This window comes from Equus quagga, chromosome 11, assembly GCF_021613505.1.
Source record: "Equus quagga isolate Etosha38 chromosome 11, UCLA_HA_Equagga_1.0, whole genome shotgun sequence".
Lineage (NCBI taxonomy): Eukaryota > Metazoa > Chordata > Mammalia > Perissodactyla > Equidae > Equus > Equus quagga.
The window spans coordinates 108,814,370-108,836,957 of NC_060277.1; the positions used below are offsets into that span (position 1 = coordinate 108,814,370).

The 22,588-nt window shown below is 53.0% G+C and overlaps 1 long non-coding RNA gene across 1 annotated transcript; it reads right to left on the reverse strand.

Annotated features, from left to right (window-relative positions):
- Window positions 1-15,685: 15,685 nt before the first annotated feature.
- On the reverse strand, window positions 15,686-18,710 carry LOC124246262 (uncharacterized). Its single transcript, XR_006890452.1, has 2 exons — window positions 17,924-18,710; window positions 15,686-16,300 (listed from the first exon to the last, which is right to left on the reverse strand). It is a non-coding gene; the product is annotated as an uncharacterized LOC124246262 (long non-coding RNA).
- Between the last annotated feature and the right edge of the window lie 3,878 nt (window positions 18,711-22,588).

Sequence of the window (22,588 nt, forward strand, 5' to 3'; positions counted from 1 at the left end):
TTCTAGTTGTGGGATGTAGGATGCCGCCTCAACGTGGCCTGACGAGCGATGCCATGTCCACGCCCAGGATCCGAACCCTGGGCCGCCACAGCGGAGTGCGCGAACTTAACCACTCGGCCACGGAGCCAGCCCCCTATCTTATCTATCTTGATTACTGAGTTTTTGCCCCCTTCCCTGGAATCTGGCACCCAGGAAGAGCGCCTCTCTTCTGTCTCCCTCGTCTTGGTCCTGCATGGAAGCCATAAAGGGTGGTAAAGAAAGAGCATTGGTTTTGAAATCAGACACAAAACCAAGTCCAGTTTTGCCCCTAAACCCAGCCAAGCCTCGATTTCCCCCTCTTTAAAAACAGGCTACTATTGCCTCTGCAGAGAGAGGGTGAGACAAGGTAATCACATCACCCAGCACATGGTGGGTCCAGGGTGCAGTGGAGGCTCAAGAAATGGCAGCTCCCTTCCGCACCACCTCCTCCCCGCCAGACCCTGGGCTGCAAAGGTACTGGGAGTCAGGGGCCCACAGAGCCCACCAACACCGGGAGGGGGCCGCCAACCTTTCCAAACTCCCGTCCAGGTCTTTCTTTGGCAAGTTGAGAAATGAACGACAGATTCAGAGTGAGAATAAAAACTGATAATTGCTGCAGAGTCAAACCAATTTGTTTCTGTTAATTGCAGCCAATTAAACTTTTCTTTTTTTAAGTTACCCCAGGTCAGGGTATCTTAGGGAAGTTGATTTCTGGCCAGATGGTAAGAAATGCCTTTATCTACCCTCACATGAGGTGGAGGAGGAAAGATGAATTTCAAAGGCTCCCCAAAATGGTGAATAGATGGACAAAGGGCCAGGGAGGATGGGCCAGAGGGAAATGGGTGACCAGGACGGTTTGACGAGCTAGCCCCCGTGAGGCTAGCTTCCCCCATATGAATGTGGGGGAAGGAAGACCTAAGCTGGCTACTCCATGTGTGGCCCACGGACCAGCTGCAGGGACATCACCTGGGAGCTTGTCAGAGATACACCATCTTGGGCCCCACAGGAGACCTCCTGAGTCTGAAGCTGCATCTTAACAAGCCCCTTGGGGGGATTTGTGTACACAGTACAGTTTGAGAGGCGCTGGTCTAGACCACTCTGAGATCTACCTATCCCGTATCCGTCTGCAGGCACCAAACAGAGGCTTCTTGTCGTCTGGGGTCTTCTCTCAATCACCCCATCCATTTCCAAAGCACCTGGCCGTTCTCTGGGAAAGGTCCTCTCCATGGTCCACAATCTCTGATTCAACTCTATCCCCGTCCTGAGCAGTTTTCCACCTGCCCTGCCGTCTGGGAGCTGCCCCAGGCACCTGCTTGGATTCAGCCAATGGGAGGCCCCAGCTGGAGATGGGAGACTGGCAGAGAGAAAAGTGGGGTGTTTATCCCGGCTCTCTCCCTGCAGGGCTGCAGTTTAGCAACGAATCTGTTCCTCTGTTATGGCCACATCTCAGCCACCCTCACCCAAAGATACGGCTTTTGCTGGCATCTCCTGCCAACTTCTTCCTTTTAATTAATGATGCTCCGTCCTCTTGCCTCTTCAGGCCCACAATTGGTCCTCCCTGGATATCACATAGCCCACAGGTGGTTCCTCCCTGGGTATCTCATTATTCCTTGTTGTTTCCCTTAACTGTTTTGTTTTAATTTATTATTATTATTATTTGAGTATAGTAAGACCAACAGATCAGGAGATGACTGCCACTGAAAAGACAGCTTATTACACTCACAGATCCCAAGAGAGAAGTACACGGCCTGCCCCAGGAGAGTCATATGGAGAAGCAACACGGTGCGTCACAAGGCAGAGGGGGAGAGAGAACTGTGGGCAAGAGTGACTAGTGTGAATAATTCCAGCGGGCTCTGCGGCTGTCCTGAGTTGTCTGGCCCCTGGCCCTGGGGTGATTGGTATAGTGACCTGGAGTGACAGCCCCATTAGAGAGGTGGTTGGGGGTGCGGACTCTAGGTTGGCTGGTTTGTATGTGAAAAGTGACACCCCAGGGAGGAAGACTCTTCCCCCAGGAGAGGGGGTGGTGCAGGAGGCTGGGGCCAAGTCCCTCAGGCCTCTCATTGAGTCCAGAACCGGATGTGTCCAGCCTACGCGCACAGGGCAGAAGTTGAAGCATCAAGTTTACAGAAGCCAGACACACAGCTAAGACACCTACCTCCACCTCTGAAATAGTCCTTCATTAAGCTCCCTTCAAATAACCCCTTGACTGTGCCAGCTGCTTCCTGCAGGGCCCCAACAAAATCCCAAAGCAGCCCAGGCTCATCTTCTTCGACTCTGTTCTCTCAAAGCATGAGGACACCTGGGTTTTCTTCACCTGGACCCTGGGCCCTACACTCATGAACTAAACCTCTGGCAGAAGTGGGGTCTGTTTAGAACATGCCTTTGGATGTGTGTGCATATCTACCATCATTTTCACAGGTGATTCCCGCTCCCCACACAGACACAAAGAAACTGGAAAGTTAGACACAGCTATGCACGGAAAGCAGGAGCAAGACTTCTTCTCAGCAAAGGGCAAGAGGGATGTCGAAGGTGCAGATCCAGGCCTCTCCCACCCCCTGAGAGAGCGGGTCATCGCCCCTCCCCTCTGCCTTGCCTGCCGGCCCCTCCCTGCATGCGAGGGAGGGGGTCAGGAGCCAGGAATGTGCTGAGCAGGCTGCTTGGAGCTCGGAGGCTAATGATGATCAGATTTAATAATTGTTAGTGATCTGCACATTTTCTGCAGCAGATGAAATAATTGTATAGGAGGGCTAGTGGAAGGAAGAAAACCATAAATGCCTTTTCCTTTCAGCATTAAAACAGCAAAGCGAGAGAGCTTGCCGCAATTCATTAGCACTCTGGCTCATTAGCACCTTCACTCAGCCCCACGAAACGCAAATGCAATGTAGCATGAGGCAGCCGTGGCCCCGGCTGCTGCCGCCCGCCTAAGGGAGCCCCAGGCCCAGGCAGAGCCGGCCAGGGACCTTCCTGAGCACCCCTGCTGCAACCTGGGCAGGAGGGTACCCACGGGGGGAGGGTGCACATGTCAGGTGTTGCCTAGAAATAGCTGCGCCTCCAACAGAACAGGAGACTGAGTCTCCTGGGCACTGAGCCAGTGGTAGTAACCAGGGCATCCCCTTTTTTAAGAAATGCCAACTGCCAGCAAGGGGCCGGGGAGAAAAGGTGATGTGTCGGCAGCTCTAGCAGCCCACACGGTCAAGACCAGCTTTGCAGGCATGTGACCCGTGCGGTTGCACGGGGCTCCATGCTCGGAGGGGCCCTCTTCAAAATTCTTAATACTTTTTTTTTTTTTTTTTAAAGATTTTTTTATTTTTTCCTTTTTCTCCCCAAAGCGCCCCGGTACATAGTTGTATATTCTTCGTTGTGGGTCCTTCTAGTTGTGGCATGTGGGATGCTGCCTCAGCGTGGTCTGATGAGCAGTGCCATGTCCGCGCCCAGGATTCGAACCAACGAAACACTGGGCCGCCTGCAGCGGAGCGCGCGAACTTAACCACTCGGCCACGGGGCCAGCTCCAAAATTCTTAATACTTTTATCTTTGAATTTGCCATTTGTAAGTGAAGTCCGATGGGACAATGAAACATGTTTAGGGGGTCTCCCGTGCTTCCCCACCTCCCTGGGGATAATTCTTGGCCGCCCACTCTCCCACTACCTCCAGCAACTGCCGCTGCTCTCCCATCCCCGGTGAGGGCCCAGCCCGTGTGCCCCGTGCACCGAATTGTGGGGTGGGGCCCCAAGCATCCGTGAGCTTCTGCACTCCCCCCTCGAGTGTTCCCATACTGAGGAAGTGCAACATTAAATAGCATATAAAAACATCCTGACAGGTCGAGAGAGAGGCTATAAAAGAAAGGAAAAACCTTTTTTTCTGCTTTTTGAGCAGGAGCCGTGCATTTTTGTTTTGAACCAAGCTCTACAAATCATGTAGCTGGCCTTGCCTGCTGCTTCTGGGACAGGAATGGAGGTGCTTCAGAGGGCTCCCCAGCCATCTGGGCACATTCCATCCTTTAATGGACACAGTGAGATCCTGTCTGTGCAAGGCTCTGGGTGGTCCCACGGGGCGGTGGAAGGCAGAGGTCAAAAAACTATGACACTAGGCTCAACCGCCCCTTCCGTGCAACTGAGCACCCCCCTCAGAAAATCCAGAACCACTTGTAAATGTAAAATAGAGAGGTAAAGAGAGCCTGGTGTTGGGCTGGAATTTCCTTCCGGGGAAGGTGGGGAGAGAACGGCAAAGTAGAGGCCGTTTGGGAGGAGCTCAGACCTCAGAGGATTGGCCGGTTCTTTCTCCTCAGAGCAGCTTGGTGATGCTGCCCTGTGGTGGTTACAAATGCAGGGACCAGAGTCAGTGGTTAATTTCCTGGTTCTGCTGCTTACCACATGACGTTTATAAGTCCACTAAAGTCTCGGAGTCTCACTCTTCTCACCTGTAAAATGGGTGCCCTTGACTCAAACAGAAATATTGTGGATTAAACAACGCAGGATGCCTGGCACGGAACAGGTGCTCACTAACTGCCTCAGTCAGTTCCAGCTGCTGGAACAGAGCATCACAGGCCGGGCGGCTTATAAACAGGGTAAATTTATTTCTCACAGCCCTGGAGGCTGGAGTCCGAGATCGGGTGTCGCATGGTTGGGTTTGGGGAGGGCCCTCTTCCAGGTTGCAGGTGGCCGACTTCTTGCTGTATCCACGCGTGACGGAAAGAGGGCAAGAGAACTCTCTGGCGTCCCTTTTATAAGGACACTAATCCTACTCACAAGGGCTCCACCCTCAAGACTTGATCACCTCCTGAGGAATAGAGATGGTCAGGAGCTTGCCCAAGGCTGGAATCCAGCTGCAGATAACCGGCTCCAGAGCCCAGGCTGAACCAAGGGCACATGCTTCCCCCTGTGAAATGGGCCAACAACTCTGCTCTTAGGCCACACAGGGCTTCAAACTGTAAGTGCAATCAACAAGCATAAAAGTGATGGGAAAGGAGAAAGCAGAAGCACAACGCAGGCACGAAGAACCACGGCTGTGCCACTGGGGAGTGCTGGGTGAGCAGAAAGAAGATGACAGGGAAAGAGAGCAGACAGACCTCTGCAGAGTCCCAGACCTTGGGTTCCTGGCTTGCTGCTCTCCCACCAGCTGCTGTCACCATCCTAAGTCTGGGAGCCCCTCACCCTACCCCACCCCATTCCCGGGACGGCAGAACCAGTGGGCACCACTAGTGTACAAGGGCACTGGCTGTCCGTGTTGCTTATGACACTCAAACGCTCCCTGTGAGTGATCCAGGAGCTGCATCTCCTGGCCGGTCTGAGCCAGGACACGGCAGAAATTAAAGTGTGTGGCATCTACACTGATGACAGTGGTGGTACCGTGAGGACAGGCTTGCGGATGGCTCTCCTTCCCACCCAGCCGCGGAAGCTGGCCTGAGTGCTGGCTCATTTGGAGGGGGACACAGAAGGAACACCTTCCTCGTCTGTCCCTCCCTGGGACAAAGGGACTAAAACCTTCCAACAAAGATGGTGCCTGGGCCTGGCCACATCCGGTCTGAGCCAAACCCAGGAGGCTGCCCAGGACCATTTTTTAATTCCTTTGCAATCAGCATTTTCCTTTCTTCATTTGCTGGTTGAATAATGCAGCCTGTAAGAAAAGGGCCCTCAGCACAATTCTGGCGCTCGTTTACAATGGAAATTGGGAAAACGGTGAAACGCATACTGCAAAATGCATTTAAAAGAAGATGATTCAATTGGATTTGGCAGCTCTGATATTCAGGACCAGAAGGAGAAAATCTGTCTATGATTTGAACATGTATAATTAAGATGAAAGCCTTAAGTACCGGGTGCATTTCTTAAGATGTCACCGGCTCTGTTGACTCCAGGCGTTCTGATCAGTGGTGCAGAGCATTTGTTTCTGAAATCTGAATAGCTATGAGTGAGATGCCTTTTCAAAACCAGCTCTATGGAGCCAAGTCAAACCTGACACTGCACGGCTCATCAAGCCGGGCGAAGGAAGCAGGAGCGGGCGGGGGCAAGAGGGGCTGGGACCCAGCTCCGATCGTTCCCCGCAGTGAACCCCCAAACCTTGCAGGCTGAGGTTCAGGCAAGATTGGATCCACTTGGTGTGTCCTATTTTGGTCCTTCCTCTGGTGCTGACAGAAGCACCAGTGCCCTGGGAACTGTTCCATCCTGGTGAGCCCATTTTGAATGTTGGCATCATAGCTTTGAAAGAGGCAGCCTGGTATCAGGGGGAAAGCCATGCAGCAGGAACCAGGAGATCTGGGCTGAAACCCCATCTTCACTCCGTGCTCACTGCATGATCTCGGACAGGTTACTTAGCTTCTCTGTGCCTTAGCGTCCTCGTCTGTAAAACTGAGCTAAGCAGTACAACGACCCGCATATGGGAGTTAGGACAATTAAATGTGGTTGTTCCTCATGTAAATCCTAGCATCTGGCACATGACGGTAGGCACCATATGTGAGCTATTGTTCTTGTTATCTTGAGCCCTCTCTCTCAAGCCACCCAAAATAATCACTGGCCCAACACGCCTCGCTCGCTGGGCCCTCTGAGATTCTGCTCCACGTGGAAACCAGAATGTCATGACAAACCTCGTTTGCAGTGCAAGATGACTCAGGGACGGAATTCCTGGCAGCCCGACAGCCTCCTCCAGGGAAAGCTGGAGGCTTCACAGGATGACTCATGGGCAGCGAGGTGGCGGGACACAACCGTGAGGCTGGGACAAGTCATGGACCACACCTGTCACACGACTTGAAAGGGCTGGGGTCTCCCCGGGACATCTGGGCTTTCCTCTCTTTCCTGTTCAGATGGGAAAGGAGGAGAAGGCCTGGCACTGGTCTGAGCCCTGGCCGTCCTACTTGAAGAATGGCCTTCTCTAGACAGAAGGTGACTGGACTCTGTGACAGAGGCACGCACTCCACCCTCTGCCTGAGCGGCCCACCCTTTCCTTGGGGAGGTGGGTGGGGAGGGGAGTGTGCATCGGGAGCCGGTGCAGGGAGAGAAAAGGAAGAGTCATCCTGCAGGGAATGGTTGCCGGGTCCACGCCCACGGGGATCCCACGGGCTGTGGCCAGGCCCCCAGAGGGGCCACACTCCCTGGAGCACTGGTCAGTACGCAAACCTGCAGGCTGCCCGGAGGGTGCTGCCAGCCCTCCTCCCCAAGGCTGACAGTCCTGTGTCATGTGACCAGAAGAATCCAGCGTCCCTGTCCCCAGGGAGAAGCCGCAGCCCCATGTGCCCTCCACATAGCAGGGAGGAGCCCCCTCCCACCGAGAATGGTAGCCAGAAACAAGCTCAGGCCAGTTCTGCACAAGTGGGGAAACTGAGGCTGCCACAGCTCGGCGGAGGGCTGAGGCACACTGGGAAGCCAGCACTCCCGCCTCATTCTGGCCCAGACCATCGGGCCACGCCACCTGCCTGGATTCCAGGGCCCAGGAGTTATACGTAGGTGGCTTCAAGTCCCTCCAGTTCTGCCTCTGACCAGCTGTGTGACCTTTGGAAAGTTACTTAACCTCTCTTTGTCTCTGTTTTATCACCTGTAAATGGGGCAAGGATGCTTTCCTTCAAGGTGTACAAAGAACCTAAATATTAGATAAACGCTGGCTCCCTTTCCTTTCCTTTTCCTGACTTCGCTTCCTGTCCCATCTGCTTTTCTTTCCTTCCTCAAAGCCGCTTAAAGCTCACTTAACACCCGTGCCTCTGCCATCACCCATCCTTTCGCAACCTGCATGCACAGCAGTGCCCGCTGGTCTGACAGTGAGGCCCTCGGCCATTTCATCTGACAGGGAGGCAGAAGCTGGAAATAAGCCTGGAATCACCCTCTGAATCTGAAGGGAAGCCCAGGGCTTCACTCCCTAAGAGAAGTGAGGAAGGACTTCCAGCTTCCCCCCCGCCATCCCCTTTCCAGAGCTTCTGATGTAGTATAGTGTGAAAAATTAATGTTTCTGCTTTCACAAGTTTTGTTTCTTGCATTTTACCTTCCAAATCAGGCATAGCTTACAGGAACCAAAGCAATCCCAGCAAGAGCAGGGAGAGACGAAGAAGGAATCGAAGGAAACGCTAATCAGAAAGCACAGAAGCCGCGGTCTCTTCAGGAGCGGAGGCACGGCCACAGCCTCTTTGGGCAGGCCTGCCGCTACACCAACAGGGAGCCGATGCTCTGGGCTCCGAAGCCGTCCAGGAGACAGGGTGAGCCTGGCTGCTGTGGTCCCCCCCATCAGGTTAATCAAACAGGGGAGCCTGCAATGGGTACCCAAGGGAGGGGCTAGGTTGACAAGCAGGTGGCACCGGGAACGACCAGGAGGCCGGGCTGCTGTCTGGGCCTCCCAGGCCCCGCCATCGGATGTGTGAGGCATTGCCTTGCCTCCAGCAGTTTCGTCCGTCGGGGAGGCCAAGCCAGAAAACAGAAGAAGAAATGGCCTCTGGATGTTGAGGATGGTCCCGCGGGACTGCATCCTTCAGGATTTGATTATCTAAGAGAGGAGAGAAAAGACATTGAGGCCCCCAGGCCAGAGCTGCCGGTGTAGTGAGCCTGAAAATGTAATGTCTCTGGTTTCACCCGTTTTGTTTGTTTTTACCCTTCCCGGTCAATGGAGTGATGAGGATGGGGGTGGGGGAAGGACACTGGCTCCATTGAAAAGGCCAGAAACCGAGCAGAGGGAAGGAGGGCTCAGGACGCAGTGGAGAAAGATTTCATTCAAAAGTGTTTGAAGGCAGGCATTTTCCCAAGGAAAGGAGAAAGCCTCTGCTATCGGGAACATTCTCTCATCCAGGACACCTGATTCCCCGATCCTAGTAAATAAAGACGATATCAGTGCTCTGAGGGGTTTCTGTGACGTTGGCCTTACTGGAACATCGCTTTGTAAGAGTGTTCAGGTCTTTTTTCTTTTTTACTACGTACATGCACGAGCTTCTCCCAGTAGCTCTTTGGCCTCTGAAGTGGGGACATGGGTTCTCACCCTTCATGCTGCCCCCACTGCCTAGAGGAGGGCTCTGCAGTTTGACTTAAGGGTTCAGAGAATGAGCCCTGGGGGCAAAGGGACCCAACCGGCCACTGCTTAGATGATGGGCCCAGGCAAAGTACTGAACCTCTTTGTGGCATTGTCCACCCTCTGCCCCTGCCGTCCTCCCACGCTCGTCCTGCAGAGCCCACCTCCTGCTATAGGAGCCCAAATCACTAGGGACTACTTTCCCCATTCCCCTACAGCTAAGACATGGACATGTGGCCAGTCCTGATCAAGGAGACCCAAGGGAATCTGCTGAGCCTTCAGGAAGACTATGTGCCCTTTTTGTGTGTGTGTGAGGAAGATTAGCCCTGAGCTAACGTCCGTGCCCATATTCCCCAATTTTATACGTAGGACGCCTGCCACAGCATGGCTTGATAATTAGTATGTAGGTCTGCACCCAGGATCCGAACTGGCAAACCCCAAAGTGGAGCACGTGAATTTAACCACTGCACCACCAAGCCGGTCCCTGTCTTGCCTTACTTTTTAAGAGGGAGAAGAAGGAGGAGGAGGAGGAAGAGAGAAAGAGGTCAAGGAAGGCCTCGCTGCTACTCCTTCTGCCTTTGACCATGGACGGGTGAGGAGGCGCGGCTTGGAGCTACTGCTGCTGGCATTTTTTTTTTTTTTTTTTTTTTTGAGATTGACCCTGAGCTAACATCTGTTGTCAATCTTCCTCTTTTTTCGTTTTTTTTCTCCCCAAAGCCCCTGTACATAGTTGTATATCCTGGTTGTAAGTCCTTCTGGTTCTTCTATGTGGGACGCCACCACAGCATGGCCTGATGGGTGGTGCTAGGTCTGTGCCCAGGATCCAAACTGGCGAACCCGGGGCCAGTGAAGTGGAGCACACGAACATAACCATTTGGGCATGGGACCAGCCCCTGCTGCCATCTTCTGATGAGAAGGGTATGCTGAGAAAAACTTGAAGAGGCTGACCAGAGCCAAGGCATCACTGTGCTGCTGAACAACCCCAGGACACTCACCTCCAGGTTCTCGTGTGAGAAAAAGGACAACCCTCAGATTTAAGCCACTTTCAGCTGGATGTTGTTACTCGCAGCTGAATGCACCCCCTCTGCAATCCCTAATGTGTGCCGCTATGGATTAGAGACTGTAGTAATACCAGCCATGGGACGGCATAGCTCATGTAAAGTGTGCAGCAAGGTGCACAGCACAAAGGATGTCCCCATATGCAGTCCTCTTCTTATTAGCCAAAAGTTAACCCTGGGCCTCCACCCCGACCATTTCTGTGAGGCCACAAAAGGGCAGCTCCCTGGAGCCCACCTGGCTGCCGAGGCGGCCACCCAGGGGCCGGGCTTCAGAAGGAGCCTCACCGGTCCAGGATGCCACCCCAGGTGAGCATCCACCCAGTGGCCCAGGAAGGCAAGGGAGCAAAGCGTGAGCTCTTAGAAAGGGAGAGAAAGTGTCAAGGAAGTGAGCTGGAGGGGCCGTGAACATCTGAGCAGAAAGTGCTGCCGAGGTGAAAAGCCAGCCCGGCTTCATTTTCAGCCCCTGATTGCGTTAATAAGATAATGATGAGTCATTTAACTCTGCATCCAAAGAGTGCAGCAAATTACCTGTGTCTGCATTGCTTAATGGCGGAGACACTAACAGGACCTTTGCCGCCTGCCAGAACAGAAAGTGACCTCTCTCTGGAGGCAATTTGATGCCCGCGAGTTTGCCACTTGACTGAGCCATCCATCAGGAGGGGATCGCACCCCCACCCCACGCTCCACATTGGCCTGATGTCCTCCACTGCACTGGCCCTGCCTCTCTCATGGGCTCGGGCTCTCTTCACCCGATGATCCTGGTAGCATTAGGTATTTCCTGGACATGACCCGTTGGGCCCCCATTAGCCAACGCTCAGGCATTTTCCACTTGGGCTACATTTCCCCAAAGAAGTATTCCTCCGAGCCAAGCCGAGTCCTGGACTCCTTCTCCCCGTCGGCAGGAAATGCCAATGCCTGCCATGGCCTTCCGAGCAGAAGGTGATGAGAGAAATCAGGACGCAGCCAACCACACACATCCTCCAAAGACCAGAGCGGCTCTTTGGGGTTTTTCATCATTTCAGGGTCCATAGCTTTTTTTGTTTCATTTCCTTTAATTAAGATATCATTTCTGTACAGGAAAGTTGACCCTTCTAAAAAGTGGATGGCTCACGTTCAAGACGCAGAATGGTTCTATCACCTCAAAAGTTCCCTCGAGCTCTTTGTGGTCAGGCTCTCTTCCCTCTCCCGGGCCCTGGCCGCCTCTGATCTGTCTTCGTTCCCTGTAGCTTGGCCGTTTCCAGTGTGTTGTACACACTGGGTAGCCCTCCCTTGAGTCTGGTTTCTTTCACTTAGTAAACTGCGTTTGACACGCACCCACGTAGCTGCGTGTGCAGCACTTCACTCTGTTTTAGTGCCAGTAGCGTTCCCCGGCGTGGATGTACCGCAGGCTGTTTGTAGTGTCCGTGAGTGTTCACTGGGCACTGACCTACCTTAAGCCAAACACCTGAGTGTATATGATTTCACTTAACCCTCAGAAAAAACTCCGGACAGATATATAAAGAACTCACACAGCTCAACAACAAAAAATCAAACAACCCGATCAAAAAATGGGCAGGGGACATGAACAGACATTTCTCCAAAGAAGATATAAGGATGGCCAATAGACACATGAAAAGATGCTCACCATCACTAATCATCAGGGAAATGCAAATCAAAACTACACTAAGATATCACCTTACACCTGTTAGAATGGCAAAAATATCCAAAACCAAGAGTGACAAATGTTGGAGAGGTTGTGGAGAAAAAGGAACCCTCATACACTGTTGGTGGGAATGCAAACTGGTGCAGCCACTATGGAAAACAGTACGGAGATTTCTCAAAAAGTTAAAAATAGAAATACCTTATGACCCAGCCATCCCACTACTGGGTATCTATCCAAAGAACCTGAAATCAGCAATTCCAAAAGTCCCATGCACCCCTATGTTCATCGCAGCATTATTTACAATAGCCAAGTCGTGGAACCAACCTAAGTGTCCAGCAACTGATGATTGGATAAAGAAGATATGGTATGTATATACAATGGAATATTACTCAGCCATAAAAAAGGACAAAATCGTCCTATTCACAACAACATGGATGGACCTTGAAGGTATTATGTTAAGTGAAATAAGCCAGACAGAGAAAGACAAACTCTATATGACTCCACTCATAGGTGGTAGTTAACATATAGACAAAGGGAACTGATCGGTGGTTACCAGGGGAAAGGGGGCGTGGGGGAAGGGCACAAAGGGTGAAGTGGTGCACCTACAACACAACTAACAATAATGTACAACTGAAATTTCACAAGGTTGTAAACTATCATAATCTTAATAAAAAGAAAAAAATACTCCAGACAGGCACTATGGTCTCCATTTAGAGATGGAACATAGGACCACAGAGACAGAAAGAGAAGAAGATGCCTGGGCAGCACAGAAGGGGCCCCCCAGTCCATCTCCTGCTCATTTCTTGAACAAGCAGTTCGTGGAGCCCCTTCCAGGGCCCCGCAACATGCCGGGTGCTGCAGTACCACGGGGAACAACACACAGTCCCTGCTCCCAAGGGACCTCGGGCCTAGGATTCCCTTCTGCCTGCCGTGCAGGATGAGTTCTCTGGGCTTTCTTGCACCTGATGCTGAAATGTTGCCTTTTGTGGGTGTGTGACCCTGGAAGAATGGTACGGAGAGAGAAGACTCAGTCACCCATAAGACCCTGGGGAACCAAGAAGGGGAGACAGAAGAGGAACGAAGAGGCAATCGGAAATGTGTTTTCCTGGCATTTCCGTGCTCTTGGAACAATGAAATTGCAGGTTTCACTAGACAGACGCGCCAGCCGCTGTCTGTGAGTAAATATAGTTATCCCCCCGGCTTGCTACCCTCCAAGGCTTAGTCTCCATCATTTGCACTTGGACCATAAAAACTGGGGGAGGGGGGAGGTGGTCCAGGCACCGCTGGCTGGGCATTTCCCCACACCCTGCTCCAGGTAGCGCGTCCTGGGGCTGGCCATTCAGCCAGGGAACACCGACACCCACTTCACAGCCTCCCATGAACAGGCGTGAATACACCTTAAGGAGTCCTGGGGCAGCAACTTGCCCATTTACATGTCCTCATGGGGAAGAAGCAGGCGAGGCCTGTGGCCCCGAGGCTATGCGTGGCTCCTGGGTTTTGCCCAGCTGTCTCTGAGCGCTGACTACCCTCTTCACTCTCCACTCCTGGGCCTGAGCCAGCAGAGGTGTGCCTAAAGGAGGATTCAGAGCGGGGTCTCTGGATCATTGCCTCCCGGGGTTCCAGGCGGAACATCCACTGGGCTTCTATACTCCTAGCACAGCGCCTGGTTTAATAAGAAGCTGGAGCAATACTTAATGACAGGAAAGAAGAAGGGAGGGAGAGTGCGCAGGAGGGAGGGAAGAGGGTTCCATAAATCCAGCCTCAGTTTCTTATTCAACAGAGAGGAAACTTAATCTCGCCCATATGGTGAAGAGCGGGAATTTCGGACTCAAACACCAGGTTGGATCGCTCTTCTATCTCTGACTAGCTACACACGTTATTTTACTTCCTGAGACCCAGTTACCTGTCTGTGAAACACAGGTACTGATACGTGTCTCTCAGGATCTGGGGGAGGACTGCATGAGACCACTTAAGATCTCACCCCAGCACGTGGCACAGAACGACCGCTCGTTCAGAGTGGACAGTCACTGCTGCTGCTCCGGTGTTTGCGAGCACCCTTCTGAGCGGGCCTTGGTGCAGTCTGGCTGGACACAGCTTGGGCCTCCAGGACAGCCGGCCGGCGGCTCCACAGCGTGTATTTGCAAGCTCTCTCCTCACACCAGGCCCTGCGTGTCCATATCCACCGCCCGCTCCCCCGCCTGTGAGCGGGAGGCCGGGCTGGATGGGTATGTGCAGGGTTCATTGGAGCCCACCGTCCCTGGGGCCTGAGCTGGAGGAGGGTGGAGAAGGACTTTATTAAAATGGATGTCAGAGCTCCGGTCAGCCCTCATCCAGCAGCTTACGCTGAATTATTAAACATCGGCAAGGACGCCAGGGGCTTTCCCACTTGCTAACAGATGGCTTTCAACCGAATCTCTGTGCATCTTCTTGATGTAATACCAACAGGGGATTGGATACAGCCCAGGGGACGCAGCACTGGAGACGAAATCCCATTGCGGATCCCCGCGGGGAGCCCCGCCTTGTCCCTCCAAGCTCCTCCAGTGACTCGCCCACCCGTGTCCAAGTTCTGGCTCTCTGAGTCCATCGGGGCCACCAGACCTGCCCACAGCAGCCACCATAATAATTAATGTTGCTTGAGGGCCTACTTTGTGCTCAGCATTTCCCATGCGTTGTTTTGTTTAATCTTCACTGTGATCCTCTGCAAGGGACACATCATTAATATCCTTTTAGAAATGAGCAAACGGGGCTCAGACTGGTTGATTGCCAGCGTTGCATACTTGCTAAGTAAGAGAGCCGGGAAATCATGCCCCTCTGACATCTACAAGCCCCTGCTTAACCACTCCGCTGCACCGCCTCCTGGGCCACTGGGCAACCCGCACTGGCTCTCCTAGGGCCTGCAGCCCAAATTTGACAACGTGTTAGCAGGGTGCGTGGGGAGACTCAGCACCCGCCTCCGTGGAGACCCACGAGAAGGAGCCGGAGGTGGGAAAAAGGAAGATGGAAAGAGAACTTAGCCCTGCCATCTGGACAGCCTCCCCTCACGAGGGCGGGACCCCGAGAATGGAAACAGGCTGTTTGCCAGGACCCAAGTTCCCTGGTCTCCTGACATGGGGTCCAGCCTGTCCCCCGTTGTTACTCTTTATTGTCATTGCTGCATTTTCTTGAGCAGCTACTCTCTGGCAGGCAGTGGGACAAAATGGCATTTCATTTAAATCGTTACTCAAAAGACTGTCATGAGGAAAGTGGAGTCAGTGAAGGGATCTGATTATGGCAAATATTTAGGTCCCTCAGACTGGGGGGGCAGTGCCGGACCCTCGATTTTCCTTACTTTGCAACCAAATGGAACCATCTCAGGATAGAAATCCCAGGCAGCAGCCAACTGACTTCCGACTCCTCCAAGAGCCCCAAACAGCCATTTTAAGGGGAGGGATGGCCCCCGTCCAGGATCCCCGGTCTGAGGAGACTCTGAGGAGAAGCTTATGCCGTACACTCGACAGTCTCTCGGAGCTCCCTGCAGCCACGAGGTCTCAAAAGTGTCCACACCCTTGCCCTGGCCCCACCTCCTGACCTAGGGCCTGAGGGGCAAGCGGAAGGCCAGTGGGAACCTGCCGGAAGGCGGTCTGCCCACCCACCCATTTCCTCAGAGCCCCAAATCCACCTCTCTCAGTGAAGACCCGCTTCTCCATGGAACTTTCTGGCTCAGGAGAACCAGCTTACAACCTCGTGGTCAGGAATTCTCACCAACTAGTGTTTCTTTTGCTTCCTTGCAGGTCCCCCTGCTCCATTCTGGTCTTCTCACTGGACACTCACATCCCACTTGAGCAAGACAATCCGAGCCTGGCCTTCGACCCTGGGGGAAGGTCAAGTCTTCCCGGAAGCTCGTCTGCTAGCAGCTCCCCTTCCTCTGCTCTAGCCTGCCCACGGCCGTTTCCATCAGAAACTCTTTTTAACCGGTGCCCCACTGCCCTTCCAAACCCCCAAGGGGGAAAAGATCCTTAAGGCAGTTGTTTATTAACAGCACTCAGTCATTAGCAGCCAGGCACGTGGTAAAATATAGATTAGAGGGGAAAAGCCAGGAATCGCGCTGCCATTTGTCCTGTTCCGAATGTCATTATGCGTTCCATTGCGGCGTATTACCGAGATGATTAGTGGCATCAAATGACTTCTGAAAAATGATTATGTGCCATTAAAAGCATTAGTCTGTCTGAAACCAGCACAAACAAATGGCCGTGCAAGGATGAATCATTAGTCGGGAGGCTGAGCTGCCAGGGTGCCAGGCAATTAGCGCTGCCAACAGGTTGGGGAGGCAGGAGCCACGGCCGGACCCCGGCCCAGAGCAGGACCAGGGGCCGGGGGGAGTCTGCCTTCTCCTGGGGAAGCCTGAGGGTTTGGGTTTGCTCAGAGGGGCCTGCCTGCCCCCTGGCTTCGGCGGAAATGTCACGGCCGTCCCCAGTATGACAGCAGAACAAGCTGATGCTCCTGCAGGTTACGGAAAAGCAGATTTGGGGAGAAACGGAGAGGCAGGAGCAAGACTGAACCACAGAAGTGTGCGTGTGCAGATAGAGCTCCACAGCAGAGGCCCCTGGGGGGCACTTTTTAATTGACACCTGCAAAGGAAAAAAAATTGGCTCAGGGAATCAAGATGTAATTTAGAACAACAAGAACATATACGGAAGCTATAATTTGAGAGATTAAAAAACATTTCTTGAACACAGACCAATAAAATAGCTTTGATGTGACAGCAAAAGGAAGAACAAGCAAAAGGGCTGTTGTTATCTGGTTCCTAAAAGCAGCCGAGCTCCGACACCAGTCCTTGGGGTGCAAACGGCTTTTCATGCTGAATTTCAATCAGAGGGTCAGTGGCTGGAGCGGGCTCCCCCTCACCTCCTCCCACGTGGACATGTGTCCAGGCCTCTTCTTGGGGGTCCACATCGCTGGAGGGGCGGCCTCGAAGCAGAAGGGCACATTCAGGCCCTGGTCAGGTTCTAGAAGTACTAAGTCCTTCTCTCTCTCTCTCTCTGTCTCTTCCTCTTTTCTTCCCTCCCTCCCTTCCTTCTTTTTCTCCATCGACTCATACATTTGCCGACGTGTGTGGACAGCCTGGCCCGTCCATCTAGTTGGTTGCCAGGTGCGCCAAGCTCAACGCAGTACGGCCCCTCCCTGCCCTCCCAGAGTGTGTAGTCCCATCAGGACACCAATAATACGGCCACGAAGCTTTATTTCCGGGCCCCAGCTGCTGCTCTGCTTCGGTGGTTTATCCCACCTGCTCCTCACCTGGGAGGCAGGTGGGATTACTATCTGCATCTCACAGATGAGAAAAGAGGCCTAGAGACGCCACATCACTGGGAACCCAGACAACCAGTCCCATGGCCACCGTATAGCCCCCCAGGCCCCCCTCCACAGGGCTATCTGCAGCTACAAGGATTCAGTGTCCTCGGCTGTCCTGGTGGACAGACCTCGGGGCCCCGGCGAGGGGCAGCCCAGGGGATGCCCAGTGGACTTCTGTTTCTTTATTTTGGAGAGAGAGTCCTTAGGGATTGTCAAGAAGCAAAGTCCAGCCGTGCAGACCCCGGGCCTGCGGTTCTCAGCCCAGCTTGTGAGAATCTCCTGGGAAGCCTTGAAAACACGGCAATGCCCGGGCCCAGCCCTGCCAGGGTGGAGGCTCACTGGTCTGGTCCCCGCTCCCCACTGCCTGTTACAGATAAAGAAATCGAGGCTCGCAGAGTGGCAGGTGGCCAGCTCAAGTTCAAAGAGCTGCTCAGGGCAGAACCAGGCCGGAAGCCAAATGCCTCTAAAAGCAGGCTCCCACCCACCCTCCCACCTCCCTCTCTCTTGAATCCCAAAAGCCTCCCTCCCACCTGCCGCTCTGTGGCCCATCGCAGTCAAGACTGCGAGAGGCAGCAAAGCCGTGGCTGCCGAACCTGGAGGCCGCTCGGTGCGCCCCTGAGGCCCAGCCCCCGATAGCCTTCATGTCGGTGCTGCTGTCTTTCCCTTTCCAGAGCCAGAAGCGTCCACCATCTCAAAAAGGTGGCTGATTTCCAAAAGCCCTTCATCTCTCTCTTCCCTCCAGGCCTCACCGGGGACAGCCGGCTCATTCCGGGGCGGCCCAGACATGCTGTTCTTCATCTTTATCAAACTTGGCTTTGCGATTCTTGTTGCTTTAAGGGGAGATGGCTATGACAGCAGCTCGGAAGTGCTGGCCTGAAATTGTTTTTTTCCCCACTGCTTACCTCGTTCTATTAGAAAAACATGAAAGCTCTTTCCTCCGCTTGTTTGTTTTATTTTTTTCCTCCCTGCTAAGACAGGGAGCAAAGTGATATTTGATGATGGCTCTGTTTGTGTCCCGGCTACGACAGGTCACGAATATCTGTGAGGGTAGCGCGCTGAAGGCCAAGTCCAGCTGCTGCAGAAGATTAAAAGGAGCCGTTTGTATGACCCCTGCTTCCAGGGCCAATTGCCCTCTATCAACCTCTTCTTGATACTCAAAAAAAAAAATTAGGAAGATTCCTAACAGCCTGGAAGTTCTTCAAGACATCTAACTTCAATCTCTCCTTCTGCAGCTCCATCTTTTTGAGTCAAACCAAGCCCCCTGCTCCCTGCAGAGATTAGTGATGCACAGGAATGTGACAGATGGCCTCTCTTTCAGCAACAACGAGCCACAGGCAGCCGTCGACTTGGTTGGGACACTGATTTCAAGGCCTGCTATTCTGGGAAATGCTGAAACAGCGTCTGGGGTGCCCGGCAGTTCAGAGCACTCTGCAAACATGTTGACATTCTCTCCTGTCTACAGAACGCTCCTCAGACCAAGGACGTGGGTGGACACAGCTGGAAAGATCTGATCGCTGTGCCTGTCCACACAGAATGGCCAGCGGCTCTCATCCGCGGGGCACATCAGAGTCGCCTGCCAACTCAGCAGGTACTGGAGACTGAATGTTTGCGACCCCCTCCCCCCAAATTCGTATGTTGAAGCTCTAACGCCCAACGTGATGGTGTTTGAAGAGGGAGCCTTGGGGAGGTCACTAGGGTTAGATGAGGCTGTGAGGGTGGGGCCCTCACCATGGGATTAGTGTCCTTAGAAGAGGAAGAGACCAGAGCTCTGTCTCTACCGTGTGAGGACACAGAAGAAGGCATCTGTCTGCAAGCCAGGAAGAGGGTCCTCGCCAGAACCCAACAGTGCTGGCACCCTGATCTTGGACTTCCAGCCTCCAGAACTGTTGTTTGAGTCCCCAATCCATAGTATTTGGTTCCGGTAGCCCGAGCTATGACTGTGGGTCTAGGGTGAGGCCTGCGGATCTGTGATTGCTAACAAGCCCCCAGGTGATGCTGACGCTGATGCTGTTGGTCCAGGGACCAGACTTTGAGAAACACACACCCAGACTCTCCAAATAGGCACACCCTCATCTTGGGTTGGCTCCTGTATGCGTGAGAGATGAAGCCGAGGTGAGGAGCCTGCAGGGTGGAGCATGAAGGACACGCAGAGGTTGGAGTGGGACAAAACTGCGTTGAATGTTGACCTGCGACTTTCTAGCTGAGAAAGTGACAGGCAAGTCACTTAACATGCTGCCTTTCTCAGCTGTTAAATGGGAATGAAAATGCCTGTTGCGTGAGGTTGGTACTGGGTGGGATATTACATATACAAAACACCCAGCTCAGTGACGACACGCTGTTTTATCCAGGCTTGCTTGTCTACTGTTTTAGGGTGAAAGAGAAGGAGGAGGTAGTCTTCAGGAGGCTGGGGTGGTATTGTCCAGCTATCTCCATCACTTGTTTCATGATCTTAGAAACCTCAAAGTCCCCCCATGTCATTCCTTACGTCATTTATTAAATGGAGCTATCAGGATACACTGATAGCTTCCCCCAGTGGCAAAGTGTCCCCTGATCTCCTAATGACCAGGAAAGATGCTCAAAGCATGGGGAAGAGGACATCAGCTACAAATGGGCATGACCTGGGGGGAAAACCCTATTGACCAAGGGTCAGCTGGCTCCCACCCCTGGATAGAAAGGAAAAGCAAAGAACAGGTCTCCTCAGCTAGCTGAACATTCAGGAATGTAAGTGAGAGGAGGAGGATGCAGGAAGATCTCTAGCAGGCCTCGCCTCCTGGAAGGTGAGCCAGTGCAGACCCCATCCTAGCCTGGGTTCTCTGAAGACAGAGTCTGAGACCAAGGCTTTGGTACTTGGATCGCATTAGTTACCTATTGCTATGTAACAAGTGCACACACTTAATGGCTTGAAACAACACACAATTATTATCTCACAGTTTCTGTGCATCCGGAGTCCCAGCATGGCTCAAGTGGGTCCTCTTTCTTAGGGCTGTAGTCAAGGTGTCAGCTGGGGTCTCATCTGAAGGTTCCACTGGGGAAGGATCCACATGCAGACTCACATGGTTGTTGACAGGATTCAGTTCCCTGTTGGACTGAGGGTCTCAGTTCCCGGCCATGTGGGCCTTTCAACATGGCAGCTTGATTTCATCGAAGTGTACAAGCTGAGAAGGCAATAGAAAGAGTCTGCCAATAAGACAGATTTATAATCTCTTATAACCTGATCACAGAAGTGACATCCCAGTCCTTTTGCCATATTCTACTGGCGAGAGACAAGTGACTGGGCCCACACTCAAGGGGAGGGGGATCCCATGGTGAACGCCAGGAGGTGGGGATCGTTGGACACCGTCTGGAGTCTGCCCATCACAAGCTTATTTGCATGTGTGCTCCCAGGGAGCAGCGGCGTGAGACAGGGAAGGAGGGAGAGCCAATCAAGGACGTGCTCTGTGTGGAGTTGAGCACAGCTACTGGCAGCCGGTGCTCCAGCCTGCAGGATTAAGGAGCTTGTTGTGCTCAGGAGACACAAGCAGAAAGCATTTACCCATTAGCTCCATATCCCCATGGGTCAAGGGTACTTTCCCCACTATTAACTCCTCCGCGCTTCCAGGCCTATGTGTGTGATTCCAGAGTGGGCTCCTGTGACATTTCATCTCGTGCTGTCAGAAAGCCCAGAACAGAACCAAGGGTGCCCAGCGCTGACAAAGCCGGCGAGTGCTGCACAGAACTCGGCGCTGCAGCGACGCTGGAGGAAGAGGGCCCCAGAGGAGAGAAGTGACGTGTGTGGCTTGCCTTAGACAAGCCCCGCCCCAAAGTGTGTGTGTGTCTACACAGGCCTCCGCCCAGGGGACAGAAGTCACCGCATCACTGTGAGTTTGAAGAAAGCTAACTCATCCAAATGCAGTATTTTCACCCGCCAAGGCAGCTCTTCTGCTGACCTTTGTCCGTTCATGGCACCATCATCCTCAATCCCCTAGGTCCGCTTCAAAGTCGATCACCTCCGTGGATTCTCTCTTCTCCTTTGCAATCCATGTTTTATGGGCAGGACCAGCTACATAACTTGGGGGCCCAGGGCAAAATGAAAGTGAGGGCCCCTTCAGAGCACAGGACCCTGTGTGATTGCACAGGTGGCTCGCCCGTGAGGCCAGTCCTGCCTGCAGGGTCTGTAACTGGAGGAGCGTCTCCAGTGCTCTGCCCGCACGCCCCTTAGGCTCTGAGCATCCTCTGTTCTTTTCCTCTTGGCCTCCCCAACTCCTGCTCAAAGTGTCTTCCAGGGACTGTGGTCCTGAAACAGCGAACTTCATCCAGGGCCTTGCAGGTGACCCATCCCTTACTGCAAACACCGTTTGCTGTGACCATCTACTTGAAGTGCTGCCCCAAGGCCTCCCTGGGGGTGAGGAGACAGGTGGGTGTATGGAGTCAGAGTGTGCAGTATGCCACCTGCATAGCTGTATGCAGCAGCCTTGAGTCAGAGGAAGACTTGCCCAAGAACCAAAACTGGGGGGCTCCTACCTGGGAGGGTCTAAGACAGAGCTTATGTGCCCAATACCAGTTATAAGAACTGACCCCCTTATATCACATTACTTACCATGTCCCAAGCCCTCGTTAAGTTCTGTGCACATGTTAATTAACTGATTTCATTCTCACCACAGTCCTATGAGATAGCTATTGTTATTATTCCCATTTTACAGAAGAGGCACTGAGGGAGAGAGATGTTAAGAAACTTGCCCGGGGCCATGGGGTTGGTAGCAGAGCTGAGATTTGAGCCCAGGCAGCCTGACTCTCCAGTCCATTTCCTTAACCCCTACGCCACACCGAGAGTCAGAGCCTCAGCTACTGGAGGATTAGACACCCACATAGAGCTTTGGAAGCCTGACTGTGTTATGCATTGTTTGTGGTTTGGAAAGGAAAGGTCACATTTCATTTGTTTACTTCCTTTACTTTTTGCAGAAATTCCCTTGGGAAAGTCTATCCTATATCAGGGAAGGGGGAAAAGCAAAGGGAGATAGATAGGAAGGGTGGTTAGATGGGTAGATGGGTGGGTGGGTGGGTGGAGGTGTAGGTAGATGGATGGATGGGTAGTTGGCTGGATGGGTGGATGGGTGGGTGGATGAGTGGATGTGTAGGTAGATGGGTGGATGGGTGGATGGGTGGATGGGTGGATGTGTGGGTGGGTAGAAACATGGATGGATGGATGGATGGATGGATGGATGGATGGATGGATGGACAGAGATAAAGAGATATAGATAGATGTCGAAACCCAGGTTATAAACAAAGGAAAAGGGGATGGGAAAAGGATGGACCCCTCAGCCAGACTAGGCGGTTGCTATAGAGAGCAAAATAAAGGCAGAAGGAGCCTCCCACAAGGTCAGTCAAAATCCTACTTCATTTCCAAGGCCCAACAGAATCGTTGTGTCCCCAGGAGCCCCCTGTGGAGCTGACATTGGATCTACATAAGAAGGGGAGTGGGAGGCTGTGGAGATGGTGTGATCTGTCTTTTTCCCAAAGAAGGGGCCTGGTACCCTCCTAAGAAGTCATCCTAACCAGCTGGAGCAGCAGCGTTGCTGGAGGACAGCAAG